Source organism: Anolis sagrei, chromosome 10, assembly GCF_037176765.1.
Source record: "Anolis sagrei isolate rAnoSag1 chromosome 10, rAnoSag1.mat, whole genome shotgun sequence".
In the NCBI taxonomy this organism is placed as follows: domain Eukaryota; kingdom Metazoa; phylum Chordata; class Lepidosauria; order Squamata; family Dactyloidae; genus Anolis; species Anolis sagrei.
The window spans coordinates 5,291,295-5,314,141 of NC_090030.1; positions in this window are offsets into that span (position 1 = coordinate 5,291,295).

Here is a 22,847-nt window from a genome sequence, read left to right on the forward strand (position 1 = left end):
AATGATGTAAGATTTCCCAGGAGTGGAAGACAGTACACACCATGCAACATTTTTCTGTTTATGCCCATGCATTTGGAGCAGCTTAAACTCCACTCAATCATTGAACTTGTTTACATTCTGAGAAGGAACCTGAACTCTGCACTGTATAAGTTCCGGCCAAAGAATCCTCAAACTTTTAACAGGAGGTATCCAAGAGGGAAAATTGAGGACCACGATTTGCAAGAAAAGATATAAGAAGATAAATATTATCCCAGGTAAGGAACAGCAGCATGAAAATGTGAATGTATACATATTATGTATGTACCAGGTTTTTTACTGCTAATGTTTTGAGCCTGAGAAAATCTTTGGAATTGTAGATGCGTTTTGTTGTTGTGTTGGGAGAAGGGTTTTGTTCTTTGTATGTAAATCTCTATGCTACTAGGACACATTATTTTCAATGGCAGCTAAAGAGATGCTAAGCTGGTTAAAATCTGCAGAGATAATTTGAGTGGAGTGCCTTCTTTCTTGCTTACAAAAGGCTTATTATTTGATGCCTAATAATTAAGAATCTAGATGGCTAATCAGTGGCATGTTTCCACAACACAATTTCAGAAACTGTTCTACAAGATTATTGCTTTATCCCGTTGCTTCTCAAATAAGAACATTAAAAGACCACCATTGTTAATTTAGCCTTTTTCTTAAAATCCTTGCGCATAAGCAAGCTTCATTAATTCATTAAAAGCCTGCCAATATAGAACATAGGAAATTTTCATTCTTTGTTTTTTCCAGAACTAGAAGAAAGTTCTAATCCCTCCATAAATGTGTGTGTCTTTGATAGAGATAGTATGGAAGAGAAGTAGAGAGTCCATGCCACCTTGGAGATGTCTTAGGCTCCTTCTACACTGCCCTATATCCAAGATTATCCCACATTATATGGCAGTGGAGATTTACATAATCCAGTTCAATGCAGATAACCTGGGATTAGATCCTGAGATATAAGGATAGTGAAGCAGGGATCTTAGGGAGTCCCTACCAACCCCATATTCTCAGTTGGTGTGGAAGGACCTCCGGTGACTTTGGACCTCTTCACATGGCCCTTTTAGGCCATGCCATTGTGCCATGAAAGGGAAGGCACACAAGGTGGCTCAGACTGTCCGCGCACCCTCGCTCCTTCTCTTATCACACGGTGGGGACGGTACATCACATGGTGCGTCCTTCCCCCCATCAGATGGCAGCAACACACATTGCTCCCCCATTTTGCTCCATCTATTTAAGCCCATCCTTAAAGATTTAAAGATGGGCTTAAAGCCAGCCTCAAAAACTGTGGCATAGACAATGAGAACTGGAAAGCCTGGCCCTCAAGCACTCTAACTGAACATCAGCTGTGACCAGCAGTGCTGCAGAATTCAAAGAGGCATGAATGGAGGGTGAAAGGGAGAAATGTGCCAAGAGGAAGGCATGTCAAGCCAACCCTGACCAAGACCGCCTTCCATCTGGAAACCAATGTCCTCACTGTGGGAGAACATGTGGATCAAAAATAGGACTCCACAGCCACCTACGGACCCACCACCAAGACACCACATCTCGAAGACCATCATCCTTGAGCTATTGGGGATCGCCTAAGTAAAGCATCACACAGCAAAAAAGGGAAAGACAGTATGATTAGCTCCACCAGAACTACCCAAACAACACTTCTCTCCCCGTAGTGGAGGAGGAAGCATCTTTCAGTGTTTCCCTTCCACTTTGGGAGGAATATGTTTGGAGCCTGCTGTGCATTGTGTGATGGCACACTGCAGGCTCCATCCTTGCTGTGAATAAAAGCAGCCAAATAGGGCAAAAGTGCCTTGTGTAAAGAGGTCCATTGTCAGCAACAGTCCTGCCCAGGTCTTGCAAACTCTGGAATGTGGCTTCCTTGTGTCTACCTACTGCCTTCTATTTTCTGGAGCACTACTGCATCATCTTTTTCTTCGTGAAACTTTGTGTCTTCTCATGATATGGCCATTAGCCCATAAATGGCCACACCGTCTTGCTCCATCCAAGGCATGAAATCTGCATTGCAGAACGTACAATGGAAAATGGAGAGTGAACCATCAAGATTATTAAGATCATCTGGAGAGGCCCTGCTCTCGGTCCCACCAGCCTCACAAGCGCGTCTCGTGGGGACGAGGGACAGGGCTTTCTCGGTGGTGGCCCCGCTACTCTGGAACTCTCTCCCACCGGAGATCGGAACCACCCCTTCTATCCTGACTTTTAGGAAACAGGTGAAGATGTGGTTATGGAGACAGGCTTTTGATGAGTGAGACAACACCCTAAGACATGGATGGGAGATGATGTATAATTGTTTTTTAGTATGACGACTGACCACTGTAGTTTTGGATATATTTGTTGTTTTAATGTGTTATTGTAATATGAACTATGATGTTTTTACCGATTGTATGTGTTTTTATGGTTGGAAACCGGTCTGAGTCCCTCAAAAGAGGTGAGAAGGTCGGTATATAAAACTCTGAAATAAATAAATAAATAAATAAATAAATAAATAAATAATAATAAATAAAATAATGCTTCTTGGTAGCATAGGGATTTGAACGCAACAGTCTCCGTTTAGTTATTTTGGCTTCAAGGATGAATTCAGGCTTGAGTTTCTTTCTAGGATGAATTTGTTAGGTCTTTTGGAAGTCCATTCCCTTCCTGTTCCATGATCACTGAATCATCTGTCAGCAATGCCAATGAGAACGCATCCTTCACTACATCTGGGAGGCAGAGACAGAAGATTAGTTTATGGAGGATTGGTCTTAATAATCCTACAATAGGCACCAACAATTATTGTCAGCAAAGGACACGTGTTCAGAGTGAAGCTCAAGTTCTGGAATGGCCAAGGAACAATGACAATACATTGGTCAATACATTCAACAATACATTGGTCAAGGCTTGGTCTTCCTCTCTCCTCAACCACCACCAAGGTACAGAATTCCCCTTATTGTAGAAAGAAGAGAATGTTTAGAACCATGCCTTTGAACATAAAAATTTTCATTTCAGGAACCTACCAAGCCATGTTAAGGTAAAGATTTCCGCTTGACATTAAGTCTAAGGTAAAGGTAGTCCCCTGACATTAAGTGCAGTCATGTCTGACTCTGGGGTGTGGTACTCATCTCCATTTCTAAGCCGAAGAGCCAGCGTTGTCTGTAGACACCTCCAAGGTCATGTGGCCGGCATGACTGCATGGAGCGCCGTTACCTTCCCGCCGGAGCGGTACCTATTGATCTACTCACATTTGCATGTTTTCGAACTGCTAGGTTGGCAGAAGCTAGGGCTGACAGCAGAAGCTCACGCCGCTCCCCGGAATCGAACCTGCGACCTTTCGATCAACAAGCTCAGCAGCTCAGTGCTTTAACCCACTGCGCCACCGGGGGCTCCAACATTAAGTCTACTTGTGTCCAATTCTGGGGTTGGTGCTCATCTCCATTTCTAAGCCGAAGAGCCGACACCTCCAAGGTCATGTGGCCAGCATGACTGCATGGAGTGCAATTACCTTCCCACTGGAGTGATGCCTATTGATTGACTCACATTTGCATGTTTTCAAACTGCTAGGTTGGCAGAAGCTGGAGCTAACAGCAGGAGCTCACCCTGCTACCAGGGTTTGAATCACTGACCTTTCAGTCAGCAAGTTCAGCAGGTCGGCGATTAGACCCACTATGCCACTGGAGCTCCCTACCAAGCATGTTATTGCCCCATAAATTTTGAGGGCATACCTCCATCACCTGTACATTATTTAGTGCATGGGATATATGACCTCTAGGAATGATTTTGACAGTAGCATTTTTTCAAGATCTGGAGTATTACCTACTACTTATGGTCCTGGCTCTATTTTGCTGGCATTCCAACATAGCTAACTCAGCATAATTTGCCAAATTGACAGGAATGCTGAGCGTGTAACGGGGAGGCTTTTGATCTAGATAGTAGAGCATCTCTCTGAGGGGAAACAAAGTTGACACTCTGGGACTTAACCCAAAAAAGGAGTTTGTTGAAAAGGCAATATTACGATATTATTACAGTCGAGTGAAGAAAGGAAGGTGTGATGTGGGTGAACTGGGGACCAAATTTAGTCAAGGTTTGCCAAGATGAGAGAAAAAGGGAGGAGAGTAAGGAGAAAGAAGGAGAGGTAGTTTTTTATGTGTCAGAAGCAACTTGAGAAACTGCAAGTCGCTTCTGGTGTGAGAGAATTGTGAGAGAATTGACTGTCTGCAGGAACGTTGCCTAGAGGATGCCCAGATGTTTTACCATTCTGTGGGAGGCTTCTTTCATGTCCCCGCATAGGAAGCTGGAGCTGATAGATAGGAGCTCACCTTGTCTTATGGATTCGAACCGCTGATCTTCAGATCAGCAGTTCAGCCGGCACAAGGGTTTAACACATTGTGCCACCACGACGCCTTAGGAGAGGTAGTGACAGTGGGGTAAACAAAATTATCAGTAACAGTGCGAAAAAGCAGAAGAGAAAGAGAACAAATGTGTGTGCTCTGCTCATGTGCAAGGGTTGGATGAAAAGTAATGCCTGCACCTTTGTAACTCCTCAACAGATGGCGGTACTGGTATGAGGAAGGTACTGGCTTGTTCAGTAGACTCTCCTCTACAGTTCCATTTTGGCAGGAAGTCTTAGCATTGAATGGTTGTGTTGTTAAAGTTCATAGTATGGAACTCTGTGCAGACAATTGGTCAATGCGACTTAAGCAATGTGCAGTCATTGAATTCTTGACAGCAGAAGGTGTTACCCCAAAGGAGATTCATCTGAGAATGTGTTGATGTGAGTACTGTGCATTATTGGGCAAGTAAGTTTGAAGATGTTGAGGTGGGAACATCTGATCTGCGTGACAAAAAAAGAGTTGGACGTGCTGTGACAGCAACCACCAAGTTTCACAAGCAAAAGGTTGACAGATTGATTCAAGACGATTGTTGTATCAGAGAGAAACTTCAAGCATAATCGGCATTTCAAAAGGATGTGTGGGTTACATTAGTGCTTTGCTTGGCTATCGGAAGATCTGTGCACGATGGGGACCCAGGATGAGAGAAGTGTGATACGCTGGTTGTGGAAACAGAGTGTCGACTTCTTCTGTGACAGCTTCAGAAAACTTGTTCATAATTGGCAGAAATGTATCCAATTGTCTGGTGATTATGTGGAAAAGTGAATAGTGGTAGTTAAAGAGCACGTTCTAAGGATTATTTCTGCGTTTGATTTATTAAAATATTCCCATCCAAACCCAAGTAACGAAGGTGGAGGCATTTCTTTTCATTCAACCCTCGTATGTTCTAACCAACTAGGCTCTGTGCTGAATGCAACTGGAGGAATCTCTCTTGAAACTGGAAGACTGGCTTGTTGCATCGGTTTGTGGCTTAGGGTTCAACTTTTTCCCCGGTTGAATTCTTTGTTCTTTGCTTCACTTCATGGTGATGTGATATGAAATAAAAATTTAGCCAAATGGATGCGCCTCTCCATGTCCCTCCCCCAAGACACAGGTAAAACAACCATTAGGATAGCTGAATGCTACCCTAATACTAAACTTTATTATTCTCGTTGCTGCAAAGCAAATAAAAAACCTCATCATGTGCCGATTTCTCCCTCAGAATGAATTGATAATGCCCTTAATCTGCCGCTAATCTAATAATGTCCCTGCATAATTAGATGTTATGAATATGAACCGTTGATTGGACATATTGTTAAGGGATTAAAAATAAATGAGGAGGTAGGTACTGCATTATAATTGTGCACAGATTAGTTTTCATATTAGGTTATTATAGGAAAGGCCTATGATGAGAAAAAGAGGGAGATATGTAAAAAAAAGCGCAAGAACTTTTCCCAAAGGTTCCGTGTATCTAGGATTGTTCAATCTGAGCAGGAGGGAGAAGACACATTTGGTTCTCCTTCTCTTCCCAATCACGCTCATTTAGCAAGCTGTTGCATCTCTACACAGACCTGCTTCATACATGTATGCATGCCACTTCATTTATCTTGATGGTAATTAGGGCAGATGTCCTACATTTGGGTTACGTACTTACTTACTTGGACTGCGAGAAGATCCAACCAGCCCATCCTCCAGGAAATAAAGCCTGACTGCTCACTGGAGGGAAGGATACTCGAGACAAAGATGAAGTACTTTGGCCACATCATGAGGAGACAGCAAAGCCTAGAGAAGACAATTATGCTGGGGAAGGTGGAAGGCAAAAGGAAGAGGGGCCGACCAAGGGCAAGATGGATGGATGGCATCCTTGAAGCGACTGGACTGACCTTGAAGGAGCTGGGGGTGGTGATGGCCGACAGGGAGCTCTGGCGTGGACTGGTCCATGAGGTCACGAAGAGTCGGAGACGACTGAACGAATGAACAACAACACTTACTTACTTACTTAGGTGATCCCTCGTTGTCTGAGTAGTGTAGTCTTCCAAGAACAGTGTACTGGTGGTGGGTCTGTAGGTGACTGTGGAGCCCTATTCTTGATCTGCATCTTCTCCCACAGTGAGGACATCGGTTTCCAGGTTTTTTTGGTCATGTCAGGAGCTACTTGAGAAACTGCAAGTCGCTTCTGGTGTGAGAGAATTGGCCATCTGCAAGGACGTTGCCCAGGGGACGCCTGGATGATTTGATGTTTTTATCATCCTTGTGGGAGGCTTCCCTCATGTCCCCGTATGAGGAGCTGGAGTTGATAGAGGGAGCTCATCCGCCTCTCCCCGGATTCGAACCTGCGACCTGTCGGTCTTCAGTCCTGCCAGCACAGGGGTTTAACCCACTGCGCCACCGGGGTTTCCAGGTGGAAGGCGGTCCTGGTTGGGGTTGGCTTGATGCACCTTCCTCTTGGCACATTTCTCTCTCTCACCCTCCATTCGTGCCTCTTCAAATTTAACAGCACTGCTGGTCACAGCTTGACATCCAGACAGAGCGCTCAAGGGCCAGGGCTTCCCAGTTCTCAGTGTCTATGCCAGAGTTTTTAAGGTTGGCTTTGAGCCCATCTTTAAATCTCTTTTCTCTCCACTAACATTCCATTTTCCATTTTTGAGTTCAAAGTAGAGCAACTACTTTGGGAGACAGTGGTCAGGCATTTGGACAATGTCACTGGTCCAGCAGAGTTGATGGCAGAGGACCATCACTTCAACGCTGGTGGTCTTTGCTTCTTCCAGCAGTCTGACATTTCCATGCATGTCTTCCCGAGATTTGCAGGATATTTCAGAGGCAACACTGATGGAATCATTCCAGGAGTTGAGTGTGATGACTGTAGACAGTCCACGGATCTTTTTTCCTGCCCACCAACATTCTGTTTTCATTCTTGAGTTCAGAGTAGAGCAACTGCTTTGGGAGACAGTGGTCAGGCATTTGGACAATGTTGCTGGTCCAGCGGAGTTGATGGCAGAGGACCATTGCTTCAATGCTGTTGGTCTTTGCTTGTTCCAGCACGCTGACATTTGTCTGCTTGTCTTACCAAGAGACTTGCAGGATTTTCTGGAGGCAGCGCTGATGGAATCGTTGTAGGAGTTGCATGTGACATCTGTATACAGTCCACATCTTGCAGGCATATAGCAGGGTTGGGAGGAGAATAGCTCTATAAACAAGCACCTTGGTCTCCCTACAGATGACCCAGTCATCAAACACTCTCTGCTTCATTCAGAAAAAAAGCTGCACTTGCAGAGCTCAATGTATGTCAATGTTGACTTTTGTGGAGAGGTGGCTGCCAAGGGAGTGGAAATGATCAACATTTTCTAATGTTACACCATTAAGCTGTATTTCCGGCATTGGAGAGGGATTGGCTGGTGACGGATGGGAGAGTACTTTGGTTTTCTCGATGTTCAATGACAGGCCGAGCTTCTCGTATGCTTCTGCGAAGGTGTTTAGAGTGGCTTGTAGATCTTCTGAGTGCGCACAGACAACATTGTCACCAGCATATTGGAATTCTATAACAGATGTTGTTGTAACCTTGGTTTTGGGTTTCAGTCTGCTGAGGTTAAACAGCTTGCCATCTGTCCAATAGATGATGTCCACTCCAGTGGGAAGCTTCCCATCAACAAGATGATGTATCATAGCGATTGTGCAGGTACAACTGCACCAGAAGCTCCAGTTTTGTTTGCTTTGCATTGAATGTTTGTGGTATTCCTAAGTTTCAGGGACTCTGCAGATAGGTGGCTTCTTTTGGCTGCAATCATAGGGCAAGCCACCTGTCAATTATAGTTAGGTTCCCTGGTCCCTCCCCCTTTTTGGGTTTTTGGAGGGAATAGGAGCCTTTTTGGGTCAGTCTACATAGAGAAGCTTTTCATGCAGGACATAATACTGAGAGCTCCTGTAGAAAGCTTTGTCTTCTACGGCTTGGCTGGGGAGATATAGAGCCTACAGCTTGGCCGGGGTTATACAGCCTTACAGCTCCTTTGCTGAAGGACTTCAGTCAGCCATCCCGGAAACCTGAGTTCCTTTCCCTTGGAGGTCTACAAAGCTCTGCTTGGTAAGGGTCACTCGCGGAAGCCAGACACAGTTGGTACCGGGTGCAGGGGCTCCATGCCAACAGAGGCAAAGACAGACTGGCCAGATTAGAAGTTAAAGAGTTCTCCATTAGTTAGTATACAGTTATGAAGATAGTGCCTGTTCCCTGTGGACAAGATTGAGAGAGCCAATAGACTATTAAGAAAGCCTTAAAGTACCTGTTTGTTTTCATCAATAAAGAACATTGTTGAACCTTTAAGCAATCTAAAGACTCTGAGGCAGCCCTGGCATCCCATTGGGCACACAGAATTTATGTCCTGTCTACAGTCTTATGCACAGGCCCAGCGTGCGACAGCACAGTGATGAAGATGGAGAATAAAGTTGGGGCAATAATACATCCCTGTTTGACACCTGATTCCACCTTAAATGTTTCACTTTGGGAGCCATTGCTGTCCAAGACTGTTGCCATCATGTCAACGTGGAGGAACCACAGGATGTTCACAAATTTGTGAGGGCACCCGATTTTTTGGAGAATGGTCCAGAGAGCGCTGTGATTCGCTGTGTCGAATGCGTTTGCATTCATGTATGCACGCCACTTCATTTATCTTGATGGTGATTAGGGCTGATGTCCTACATTTGGGTTACATAGCATACACTTCTACATGGAGAGTTAGATGGAACCCATCAAAACATGCAGAGAATATTTCAAAAACAATGTCTGCCTCTTGTCTTTTTTCTCCCTCAATGGAGAGGAGAATCTCAGAAATTTCCCCAGAAAATGCCTGCTGAGAAGTTTCCGTTCAGCCTTGCTTTGTATTGTTGCTAACTGATTGTTAGACAATTATGTTTTTCTGAAATGGCTTTAGTCTAAAGAACAAACATCGTTTGGGCTCTTAAATCAACAGAAGAAGGGATTATTGCAAAATTAATGAATACGGCACTAAAAGAGAGCCTTTCCCAGTGAGCAATGATGCAGCTCACAAAATGATCCCTGGTATAAAAATCAGTGCCTTGGCAGCATGGATATAGCAGAGAAATGGTTGGATTTACAAACATCTTCTATGACATCTTCTTCAAGAGACCAGGCACAGGTGTTGAGGTTAGCTAAGGCTCTATGTATGCATGTATGTATGTATATATATATATTATTTATTATTATTATTTCAAACATTTGTAGCCCATCCTTATCAATCCCCGAGGAGGGGCTCAGGGCTGCTAACACCAGCAAAAATTTGATGCCAACACACAACATAGCAATAAAACACAATTAAAACATTAATTAAAACATTAAATATAAATAGGCAGCTAAAATATTATTAACAATAATAATATGTATTGTCGAAGGCTTTCATGACAGGAATCACTGGGTTGTTGTAGGTTTTTCGGGCTGTATGGCCATGTTCTAGAAGCATTCTCTCCTGATGTTTCGCCTGCATCTCTGGCAAGCATCCTCAGAGGTTGTGAGGATGCTAGCCATAAATGCAGGCGAAACGTCAGGAGAGAATGCTTCTAGAAGATGGCCATATAACCCAAAAAACCTACAACAACCCAATAAAAATATGGCCACATCCAAATTTGATTCAACATTCAGGGACTTAGTCCAAAGCCTGTCCAAATGCCTGATCCCACAACCACAAATTGAGCTTTCTCCTGAAGGAAAGGAGAGATGGCACCAACCTAATTTCACTGCGGAGTGAGTTCCACAGACAGGGGGCCACCACTGAGAAGGCCCTGTCTCTCATTCCTGCCAACCAAGTTTGCAAAGAAGGCAGGACCGAGAGCAGGGCCTCCCCAGATGATCTTAAATTCAGATGTGGATCATAGAGGGAAATTCATTTGGACAATCAATGTTGCCTTTCAAATGTAGAGTTCAAATTGAAATAGTGGTCTCGTCTGACTTCCAGGGTCATTGCAAAAGAAAACAGCCAATCCTGACCTAAGACACCCAGTCACTTTTTCAGCAGGGAGATCTTCCAGAGGCTGGATCTAGACTGCCCTATATCCCAGGATCTGATCCTAGATTATCTGCTTTTAAATGGATCATATGAAGAAACACGGCCAAAATTATCTGTTTGAATGTTTTTATACTGCTTTTATTTAAATTGTATATTTCTGCTTTTGGTTGTGGGCACCATGGTGTGCCGGTTGTTAGCTGCCCTGAGTCCCTCTGCGGAGGTCAAGATAGGATGGGAAACAAATGTCCAAAATAATAAATAATATCTGGGATAAGCAGATACTCTGGGATCAGATCCTGGGCTAGAGGGCAGTCTAGATCCAGCTTGAAAGGTAATCTCAGAGATTGTTCCTTTTCCAGGACTGAGCTCCAACTCAGTCCTGGCACCAGCTTTTTCACCAAAACAATTGACTGATATTCTTTTGTTTCCTGATGTTCCCCAAGGCCCCCAATGCAAGAGAGACAAAAACTTTGTTGCCCCAAGATATTCACTGGAAATCATTGGGCCACAATTACACAGCGGGTTAAACCTCCAGCTGCAGAAAAATTTGCCAACTGGAAGGTTGGCAGTTCAAAGCCACGGGTTGGGGTGAGCTACCACCTTCAGCCTAGCCCTATTCCACCTGAACATTAGGACGAACTTCCTGACTGTGAGAACTGTTCAGCAGTGGAACTCTCTGCCCCGGAGTGTGGTGGTGGCTCCTTCTTTGGAGGCTTTTAAGCAGAGGCTGGATGGCCATCTGTTGGGAGTGGTTTGAATGCGATTTTCCTGCTTCTTGACAGAATGGGGTTGGACTGGATGGTCCATGAGGTCTCTTCCAACTCTACAGTTCTATGATTCTATGACTCCAGGAGTTGAGAGCAGCAGAAATATTGCTTCCAGAGGTTTACGTTGCTGAAAGAGAGTGTCCTGTGGTGGTCAACTGGTGGGCCCTTACTGCCTGTTACAGGGAAAACCAGCTGATCCCTAATCCATCTAAAACACAAACATGTGCCTTTCACCTTAAAAACAGACAAGCATCCCGAGCTCTGAGGATTATTACCTGGGAAGGAAGGAATCCCACTGGAGCATTGCAGCACACCCAAATACCTGAGAGTCACTCTGGACCGTTCTCTGACCTAGAAGAAGCACTGCCTGAATATCAAGCAAAAAGTGGGTGCTAGAAACAATATCATACGAAAGCTGACTGGCACAACCTGGGGATCACAACCAGACACAGTGAAGACATCTGCCCTTGAGCTATGCTACTCTGCTGCTGAGTCTGCATGCCCAGTGTGGAACACATCTCACCACACTAAAACAGTGGATGAGGCTCTTAATGAGACATGCCGCATTATCACGGGGTGTCTGCGCCCTACACCACTGGAGAAATTACACTCTCTAGCCGGTATCGCACCACCTGACATCCGCCGGGAAGTAGCAGCCAATAGTGAAAGGATCAAGGCAGAGACATCTCCAGCTCATCCCTTGTTTGGGTATCAGCCAGCATGTCAACGACTTAAATCAAGAATTAGTTTTCTAAGATCTACAGAGACATTCGCAGGAACACCTCAGCAAGCGAGAGTCCATAGGTGGCAGGCTCAAACCCAGAACCTCAATCAATGGCTGATACCAAATGAGAGACTCCCCCCTGGGCACACAGAAGACTGGGCGACTTGGAAGGTGCTGAACAGACTGCGCTCTGGCACCACGAGATGCAGAGCCAACCTTAAGAAATGGGGCCACAAAGTGGAATCCATGACATGCGAGTGTGGAGAAGAGCAAACCACAGACCACCTGCCGCAATGCAGCCTGAGCCCTGCTACATGCACTAGGGAGGACCTCCTTGCGGCAACACCAGAGGCACTCCAAGTGGCCAGATACTGGTCAAAGGACATTTAATCAACTACCAAGCTTGCAAATATTGTGTTTTGTCTGTTTGTTTTTGTTAAAAATGTAATACAAATGTCTGGTTGCTGATGACACAATCTATACACATAATAAAAGTGAAAATCTGTATGTGTGTATGTGGCATAGGTGTCTGTTCACACAGACAGCCTTTGGTCTCCACAAATAGGCTATTGTTCCCAGTGCTGAGAAGACAGCAAGCCACTCTGTCGAAGGACATTGCAGGTTATAGCGAGCACATCCCAGTGTTCCTTTCTCTCTTCATTTGCATGACCCCACCCACTGCTTCTCCCTTATCCCTTTCCAACCCTTTCCTATGGCACACAGCAAACAGAGGCATTGATCTGCAACTGATCATACTGGAGACGTTTGGAGAGAAATCACCATGATTTATAGTTGTAGGGACTGGGATGCATAGTTCACCTGCAATCTAAGAGCACTCTGAACTGGACCAACAATAGACATGGAACTCACTTGGCACACAGACCCACCATGGGCAATTGTCCATACTTGCAGAGTTTAGGGGCGATTACCCTGGGAGTTGTAGTTCACCCTTATCCAAAGAACAGTGAACCCAGCCAACAATGGATCTGGGCCAAACTTGCCACACAGAACCAACATGGCCAGTTGTGCATACTGGCTGGGCTTGGGGGTGATTGCCCTGGGGATCTGGGAGTTGTAGTTCACCCTTATCTAGATATCACTGAACCCAGCTGCTGTCAGATCTGGACTAAACTTGACACACAGACCCAACATGGCCAACTTTAAGTAATGGCAGGGTTTGGGAAGGACTGACCCACGATTCTGGAAATTGTAGTTCACCCACAACCTTATGCATTTTCTAATGGGACCATTCATTTTTTTAAAAAACCCAAAAAAGTAAGACTGTTTCCCCCTAAGAAATAGCATTACACATTACCAAACTGATATTACCAAACTTCACAAAACAAACAATGCCTTTCTCAAATAACCCGGGCAGCGCCGGGTCCCCAAGCTAGTAAATAAATAAATAAATAAATAAACTGGTGGGTTGAACCCAGGCGTATTACTGTCCAAACTAGCTCCATGTTGAAAACTTTGCTTTTTCCTTTTGTTTTTGTGGTTGAGCAAATGCCACACTTCTCTATCACACTGTTATTAAATCAAAAAAAGCAATAATAGCAAATTCCCCCCACAACAGGTATGTTTAATGACAAGGCAAAGGAACCGGGAGATGATGGATCAGCCCTTTCCCTCCAATCAATCCTTCATGGATTATATAGGCTATTTATGCACATAAATTAGAAAGGGGAGAAACAGGCAACATTGAAATGCCCATGAAAAATCTGCCAAGATGTGGCAGGGAACAGGACAAGGTGGGGGAACAGGGGTAGTTGGGAGAACACTGTAATTCGTTATCATAACAAAGGAGAGACAAGACTGACAGAGAAGCCGGAGTCGAAAGCCAGCACAATTGAACTGCATTTATCTTAATTTGTTTCAGTGAGCTATGCATAACATTTGACACTCAGTCATAAATTTTATATTTACGGGGCTCGGCTATGACACTGCTATCTATTTCAGCTCTGCTTACCTAGAGAGGTTGGATGTGTTCAAAGATGGGTTTCGAATGAACTTCAGGCTTTCCTTGATCCACTTAATCGAATCGAATCATAATTGAAGCCTAGCAGTGTTAGGGCAAGGCATTTTCCCTCTTGCCTCTAAATTGGGCCAGAGGGGGAATAAATAAACCAACAGAACCATATTACTTCACCAACGATCTGGTGGAAAAAATAAAAATGCTCATCCAGAAGTTACAGCAACAAAACATCTCATTTTTTTGTCGTGTCAGGAGCGACTTGAGAAACTCCAAGTTGCTTCTGGTGTGAGAGAATTGGCCGTCTGCAAGGACGTTGCCCAGGGGACGCCAGGATGATTAGATTTTTTTATCATCCTTGAGGGAGGCTTCTCTCATGTCCCCGCAAGAGGAGCTGGAGCTGATAGAGGGAGCTCATCCTCCTCTCCCCGGATTTGAACCTGCGACCCGTCGGTCTTCAGTCCTGCCAGCACAGGGGTTCAACCCACTGCGCCACCGGGGGGCTCCTCCATGGAGATTAGGACATGGAACAATGGCTTCAAACTACAAGAAAGGATATTCCATCTGAACATGAGGAAGAACTTCCTGTGAGAACCGTTCAGCAGTGGAACTCCCTGCCCCGGAATGTGGTGGAGGCTCCTTCTTTGGAAGCTTTTAAACAGAGGCTGGATGGCCATCTGTCAGGGGTGATTTGAATGCAATATTCCTGCTTCTTGGCAGAATGGGGTTGGACTGGATGGCCCATGAGGTGTCTTCCAACTGTTTGAGCCTATGATTCTCCATGTAGTCTGACAAGGTGGTTGTTAGAGTGGTCCAGCATGTTTGTGTTCTCAAATAATATGCTGCCTCCAGAGACTGGCAGCTGATCGCTTGTGGACTGGTCCTGGTCCACGGACCATCACTTTAAGTAGCACTGCTTTAAAACAGTATAATATAGTTGGGCTTGGGTGGGATTAAACCTCATAATAGTAACATGGCATGACTATATATCCTGTCTATCTTAAAATTGATGAAGTAGCAGTCTGTGCAAGCAAATGAATATTTGATGAATTAAATTCCAGAGTGTGTTGGACAGAAAATTAGTTGAGGCAACCTGTGGCCCTCTCATTGTTATTGGATTAGAAATTTTATTGTCCCTAGTCATAGACTACGCTGGCTGGGTCTCGCGGGTCCGAGGGCAAGGATGTCAGAAGAGCTAACGGAAGACAGCGAATCTGTCAATTACTTTCTCTCTCTCCCCCCCCCTCTCCTTTTCTCTTCTAACCTTCATGTTTTCTCCGAATTTGAAGGTAGCCCATAATTTTGATAGCTTGCTCAAAATGAGATGAAGTTAAATTGTCCCTCAACCGCATTGGACAAATTGACAGGTGACTCTGGAGCAGACTATGGCGCATCTGCTTGTCATATAGGTGACAATGCATCATCTCTCTTACCCAGTGTTTTCTCTGGCTTTTTACACTCATAAGCTAAAACCACATGAAATAGATAGGTAGATAGACAGATAGATAGACAGACAGACAGATAGAAAGATAGACAGGACCACCTTCTAATCACTGGCTATGGCAGCTGAACCTCTGAGAAGTGAACTCCAAAACACCGAGAAGACTAGAATTCAGAATGACTGCTCTAAAGCATATTAGGGGTGTAAATTTTACCTGATTTATTTTTTGAACACAAGAAAAATTACAATAGATTTTTCTTGCTTGTGCCAGAGTTTTTGTGTCATTTTGTGATTTTTTGTTAATGTGTGATTTTCATTTTTTAAAAGCATTTCAATGATTTTTTTTTGTAAATTTGGTGTTTTGTGCAGAAAATAATGTTGTGTAAAAATGTGAGTGTGTATGTGTTTTAGTCGGGGGGGGGGGTCAGAGGATTTTTCTGAAGATTCAGAAGAGGGATGATGAGTTTCAAAGTGAGGAATCTGTGTGATTGGAGAGAACTGCAGCAGACAAAGCTAATGTTTTGGATTCATGTGCTCATTCCCAGGCAACAGGGGAAAGCGAAAGTTCCAGTTTAATAATAATAATAATAATAATAATAATAATAATAATAATAATAATTTTTATACCTTGCTACCATCTCCCCAAGGGATTCGGTGCGGCTTACATGAGGCCGAGCCCGCAATACATCAATAATAAAGCAATAGCAAACAAACAATACAAAACAGTTAAAATATAACTCATACACAGAAATAAAAATAAGCAATATAGTAACACAACAGGCAATTAAAAACCTATGGCTGGGCCAAATGTAAAATTAATTTTTTTAAAAAAAATGCTGGGCATGGGCAAGGTAGGATAAAACTGGGATAGAAATTTCAGAGGGATAGGGCGTGCAAATCAATCTTAAATCAATAATAAAGTGTATTTTGGGGACATATTGCTGAGAGTTTCAGTTATTCTGGAAAGGCACATTGGAACAACCCGTTTTCAGGCTCCTCCTAAAGATTGCCAGAGTTGGGGCATCCCGGATGTCCTTGGGAAGCGAGTTCAAGTTCCCTTGAGAAAAATGCCTTGAGGAGATTTCCAGGGAAACTAGATTAGACCTGAGAACAAAGGGAGTGAAAAACAGGCGAATTAGATATTCTCAGAGGCTCAGAAATAAGACCCTGAAGTCCAGATATGCCAGTCATGATGTCATGGGAGTCTTAGAGGCCTTAAATTAAGTGGTTTGGCTTCAGTTCTCTCAGATGAGACAACGTTGTTATAGGATATTGTTTTCCTGTCTCTGCTCTCAAGTTCTTCATCCAAGTATTCTCAAGTTTCCTGTGCTTGCTTATGCCCGTGTTTCCTTGGAGAGATTACCTTGGAAAGGTTCTTGTTTTCATGTTCATGGGATTTATATTTGGAATAATGCTGTGGATTTTTGTTTCCTGGACTTTATGTTCCTTGTTATTTTTGGATTACTGCTATTTTGTATTTTCTGTTCTAATGATCCTTTCGGAATTGCCCCTTCCCCCCTTTTTATCTACTTTCTTTAATAAACATTTTTAGATAGAATTATTACTCGACTCCGGTGTGGTGCTGGGTGAAAAAAATGGTTCAGTGCTAGAGTGCAACAGTATGTGTGGGATTGTGTGTATGGTGTGTATTTCAAAATGTGAATGGCTTTTTAGTAGTTGATCATTTCTTGAGGGGTTTGTTTAGCCTCCATAATATGATTTCATTAAAGATGCAAACATCTGTGAATTTTTCCCCCATAAGTATACCTCAAACTTTCTGATGAGTGGGACCAGAATCTATCTTTTCCTTCCTTCCCTCCTTCCTTCCTTCCTTCCTTCCTTCCTTCCTTCCTTCCTTCCTTCCTCTCTTTCTTTCTTTCTTTCTTTCTTTCTTTCTTTCTTTTCTAATGTATCATAAACTAGTATCATATTTGTGCTGGTTGGGTTCAACCGTTTCTTTCTATCCTGGAACCACCAACCATCAGTTGGTGGTTCATAGACTAGCACTTTGAGTAGCATTCCTTTATGTTGTTAGATCAGAGTAAACCACACTACCATTAGTAGTAAATAAAACCCCTTTGCTTTATTACACCTCAGAGCCAGGAGAAACTAATTAAAGTCACTGCACATTCTGCTGTTTAAAGTTGAAGTTTTAAAGGCAGGCTGCATTTTCATTTTAATTTGGAAGCCAGTGGAAATGCTTAGGCAGCAAGGTTAAGCAAAGGCAACGCAACACACAATCCAACTTGGGGATTCTATAAAATTGGGATGTTATGATCACAAAAGATGACTGCCAAGAAGTGTACCAGGCTGCAGCCATTAATCATTTCATTTAACAGATAATCAGGTAGCTTGCTAACTTAATAACAGTGCTCTTGGTATTTTAACGTTTAACGGAAACATTGACAAGACTGCAATTCTGTATGGACGTATTTGCTCCCCAAGTGACTCTGGAGATCTAGACATTAATTACGCAAACAATATTTTCATGTGGACATTTAATTTAACAATCCACGGAGGTTGTTTGCTTCTATTTTTTTTAAAAAAGTTACAGATTGACACATTTGGTTTATTCCCTCTGTTGAATATATTACCAACTGCTGTGCCAATCCACATAATGTACTAATTGAAAAAGTCCAGTCCCTCCAGCCTTAGATATTACACCAAGGAGTTCGGAAGACAAAGATGTCAAGGGCACATCAAGACCACTTCTGTTAGGAGTCATAACAAGAGCCAGAAGCAATATTTTACCACAAACATCTGAAGCACCAAGAAACAATATATTCTAACTGGTGTATTTATTCCAGCTTAATGGTTGACAGCAAGACCACTGTGGGATGCATGCTAATTATATTAATCATCACCATCACCATCACCACAAGCTGTGCTCTGGCACCATGAGATGTAGAGCCAACCTTAAGATATGGGGCCACAAAGGGGTGTCCATGACATGCAAGTGTGGAGAAGAGCAAACTACAGACCACATACTACAATGCAGCCTGAGCCCTGCCACATGCACCATGGAGGCACAATTCCCTCTCCAATGCCAGAGAAATAGCTTAATGGTGTAACATTAGAAAATGTTGACCATTTCCGCTACGTTGGCAGCCATCTCTCCACCAAAGTCAACATTGACACTGAAATTCAACACCGCCTGAGCTCTGCGAGTGCAGCATTTTTCCGAATGAAGCAGAGAGTGTTTGAGGACCGGGACACCAAGGTGCTTGCTTATAATTCTATTGTCCTCCCAACCCTGCTATATGCCTGTGAAACGTGAACTGTCTACAGATGTCACATGCAGCTCCTGGAATGATTCCATCAACACTGCCTCTGGAAAATCCTGCAAATCTCCTGGGAAGACAAGCGGACAAATATCAGCTTGCTGGAAGAAGCAAAGACCACCAGCATTGAAGCGATGGTCCTCTGCCATCAACTCCGCTGGACCGGCCATGTTGTCTGGATGCCCGATCACCATCTCCCAAAGCAGTTGCTCTATTCCGAACTCATGAATGGAAAACAGAATGTCGGTGGGCAGGAAAAGAGATTTAAAGATGGGCTCAAAGCCAACCTTAAAAACTCTGGCATAGACACTGAGAACTGGGAAGCCCTGGCCCTTGAGCACTCCAGCTGGAGGTCAGCTGTGACCAGCAGTGCTGCAGAATTTGAAGCGGCACAAATCGAGGGCGAAAGAGAGAAATGTGCCAAGAAGAAGGCGCGTCAAGCCAACCCCAACCAGGACCACCGCCCACTTGGAAACCGATGCCCTCACTGCGGGAGAAGATGCAGATCAAGAATAGGGCTCCACAGTCACCTACGCATCCACCCCCAGGTTACCACTCTTGGAGGACCATTATCCTCGGACTACGAGTTATCGCCTAAGTAAGTAAGTAGGATAACCTTCTTATAGCAACACCAGATGCACTCCAAATGGCCAGCTTCTGGTCAAGCTTTTTAAACATTGTTTGTGTTTTTAAATGCATTTTAACTGTACCCTCAACTCACTTTTGACACGATAAATAAATACCACCGCCATCATTGGCTATCACTCATGGCTGAGTATGATTGCACTACAAGTCTTGGCAGTGGGTCCGTAAATGACTGCAGAGACCTATTCTTGATACACATGTTCTTTCGCAGTGAGGACATAAATTTCCAGAGAGTTGGTTTGATGTGCCTTCCTCTTGACACATTTCTCCCTTTCACTCTCCATTCGTGCATCTTCGAATTCCACAGCACTGTTGGTTATTCTCAAGGGCCAGGGCTTCCCAGTACTTGATGTCTGTGCCACCATTTTTAAAGTTAGCTTTAAGCCCATCTTTAAATCTCTTTTTCTGTCCACCTACATTCTGTTTTCCATTCTTGAAAGTATAGTAACTGCTTTGGGAGATGGTGATTGGGCATTCAAACAATGTGGCCACTCCAGTGAAGTTGATGGCAGAGGACTATTGCTTCAATGCTGGTGGTTTTTGCTTCTTTTGTCTGACTTCCCAAGAAAGTTGCAAGATTTTTCAGCAGAAAGGCTGATAAAATCATTCCAGAAGTTAAGAGTGGACAATTTCATCAGAAAGAGGGAAACCATGAAAATGAACAAAATCTGGCTATCAGAACAATAAAGAAAGAACATTTCTCAAAAACAGGGGAATTCCAGACAAGAAACAACCAGGGCCAGCTAATCACCTCCCAATAAAGGATTCCCCAAGGAAGAAGGAGCCAAGTCTTCAAGCTGCAAGGCTTTTCAATTATTATTATTTATTCTTATTAACTTTATTTGTAGCCCGCTAGTATCTCCCGAAGGACTCGATGCGGCTTACAAAGGCCAAGGCCTCAAAAACATAGCATAACAAATACACAACTTAAAGCAAGTCAAAAACAATTAAAGCAATATCAAAACAATAAAAACAATACACCAAAACACAATAAAACTGGGGCCGGGCCAAATTTAATGGGTACTGATTAAAAGTGCTGATGTGACAGGTGGTATGTCGGATTTTAGGGTAAGTGCAGTGTGCAAGCAATCTTAAACTCTAATAAAGTGCTTCTGGGACATGTCATTGGAGTTTTCCTATTCTGGAAAGGCACATCGGAACAGCCAGGTCTTCAATTTCTTCCTAAATACTGCCAACGTAGGGGCCTGTCTAATGTCTTTGGGGAGGGTGTTCCAGAGTCGGGGGGCCACCACAGAAAAGGCCCTGTCTCGCGTCCCCACCAGACGTGCCTGCGATGCTGGTGGAATCGCGAGCAGGGCCTCTACAGATGAGCGAAGAGAATGTGTGGGTTCATAAACGGAGATGCGGTCACGCAATGCTATTTATTATTTCAATGCTATTTATTATTTATTTAGAGTTTTTATACCCCGGTCTTCTCACCTCCGGGGAGGGACTCAGGCTGGCTAGCAACATAAAATTCAATACAATAAGAAAAACATTATAGGTCATCAGTATAAACGCATTAAAAACACTTCATAAAATTCATATAAATTCATACAAATCCATGCTAATCAAGGTGGCCAATTGAAACATCCACACCTACTTCCAACAGACCAGAGTTCTTTCTCCCACCCTGGACATCATTCCTCAGATATATAAACCCTACTTGCCTTGTTTCCAAAAAGCCTCACAAGCTTTGAGGATGCCTGCCATAGATGTGGGTGAAACATCAGGAGGGAATGCTTCTGCAACATGGCCAGACAGTCCAGAAAACTCACAGCAACCCAGTGATTCCAGCCGTGAAAGCCTTCGACAACATATCCTGCAGTGCTTTTCTCTTACCATAGAGAATCCATAGGGACTGGCATGGCGTCTCCTTCGCTTATTCTTACCCCTGAATCTCATGATTCTGAGCCTGTTCCCTGTAATGGAGTGGCATTGCTCCATTTTGCCAACTAGGTCTGAATTAAATGGTCTGTAAGAGCATTACTGAACTGAGACTTGTGCTGGATCTTCAACTGCCAAGGTTTCCATGATCCCTGCCTAACAAAGGCTTTGATCGGTGAGGGGAGATTTCACTCCTGGCTGTGCAAATAATTTGTCAGTCAGGCAACCAGGCATTTCTTTCTCTCATGCTCTCATGTTATAATCTGAGCTGAGGAAGAATCGGAAAGCGAGGCTCCTTTGAAGTACACTTTGATAAACCCCTGAAGTTCTTTTCTAAGTCCAGACTCATGGCTTCTTGATCCCTGCCGTCGCCACTGATTGAGGGACCTCTTGAAATATCCTCAGATAGATCCTATAAAAATATCCTCCAAAGGATATGTTCTGAATGTAGGGTAATGCCTTTTCTACATCCCAAAAACTATGGTGATTATCTTGTCAAGTGGAAATTGGCCTTTCTTTCCATCGGATACGTGCCTCTGCCTTCAGAGGCACCTCTTCTGACTTCTGAAGCGAGGCATCTGGGCCATCCAATGCAAAGCTCTTCAACAGCAGGGCCAATGCTTTTGGCAATGACGAGGAATGTGACACAGGTGACACTGACAGCATCACATCATAGATTGGATGATCATTTAAAACATCAGAAAACCAAGCCAAAACCATCATGAGAGGCCATCTGCACTCTAGGTGCTACCCCTGAGGCTTCCTAGATTTGATTCAGACCTCTGTCTGGAATCAAAACAGGTCGACCAAAGAGGAAGACAAGTAACATGAAGACACATCAAAATCCACCCTATACAGTTTTCTTCTTTGCTTTTCATATGCTTGCCTAATTTTTCCTTATTTTAGGTATAGGTAAAGGCTTTTCCCTGACATTAAGTTCAGTTGTGTCCGACTCAGGGACTCTGGTACTCATCTCCATTTCTAAGCTGAAGAGCCAGCATTATCCTTCTATGTCCCACCTCGGAGCTTAAGATCTTCTGGGGGGGGGGGGGGGCTGCTCTCGGCCCCGCCTTTGTCTCAAACACGCTTGGTGGGTACGAGGGGCAGGGCCTTCTCGGTGGTGGCCCCCTGCCTGTGGAATTTGCTCCCCAGGGAAATTAGGTCATTGTCATCCCTCCTCACCTTTGGAAAAAAGGTTAAAACATGGCTGTGGGACCAGGTCTTCGGGCAATCAGGTTAAAGGACAATTGATAATGTTTGACTATGGCATGGAAGAGGATTTGGATAAGTTAAGTGGAGTAATCATTAGTAGATGGCTAGCTAAACAGCCACCAGATGGGCAATAGCTGGTCAGAGTGTAAGTATACTGTTTTAATCTTTATTTATTAATGTTCATGTTTAATTGTTATATTTGTTATTCTGTATTTTATGATGCCAATTTATTATTGCCAATTGTAAGCCACCCTGAGTCCCCCCAGGGGTTGAGAAGGGCGGGGTAAAATGTTAGAAATAAATAAATAAATAAATAATCCCTAGACACCTCCAAGGTCATGTGACTGACATGACTGCATGGAGCGCTGTTACCTTCCTGCTGGAGCAGTACCTATTGATCTACTCACATTTGCATGTTTTCAAACTGCTAGCTTGGCAGAAGCTGGGGCTAATAGAGGGAGCTCACCCTGCTCCCCGGATTCAAACCTGTGACCTTTCGATCAGCAAGTTTAGCAGCTCAGTGCTTTAACGCAC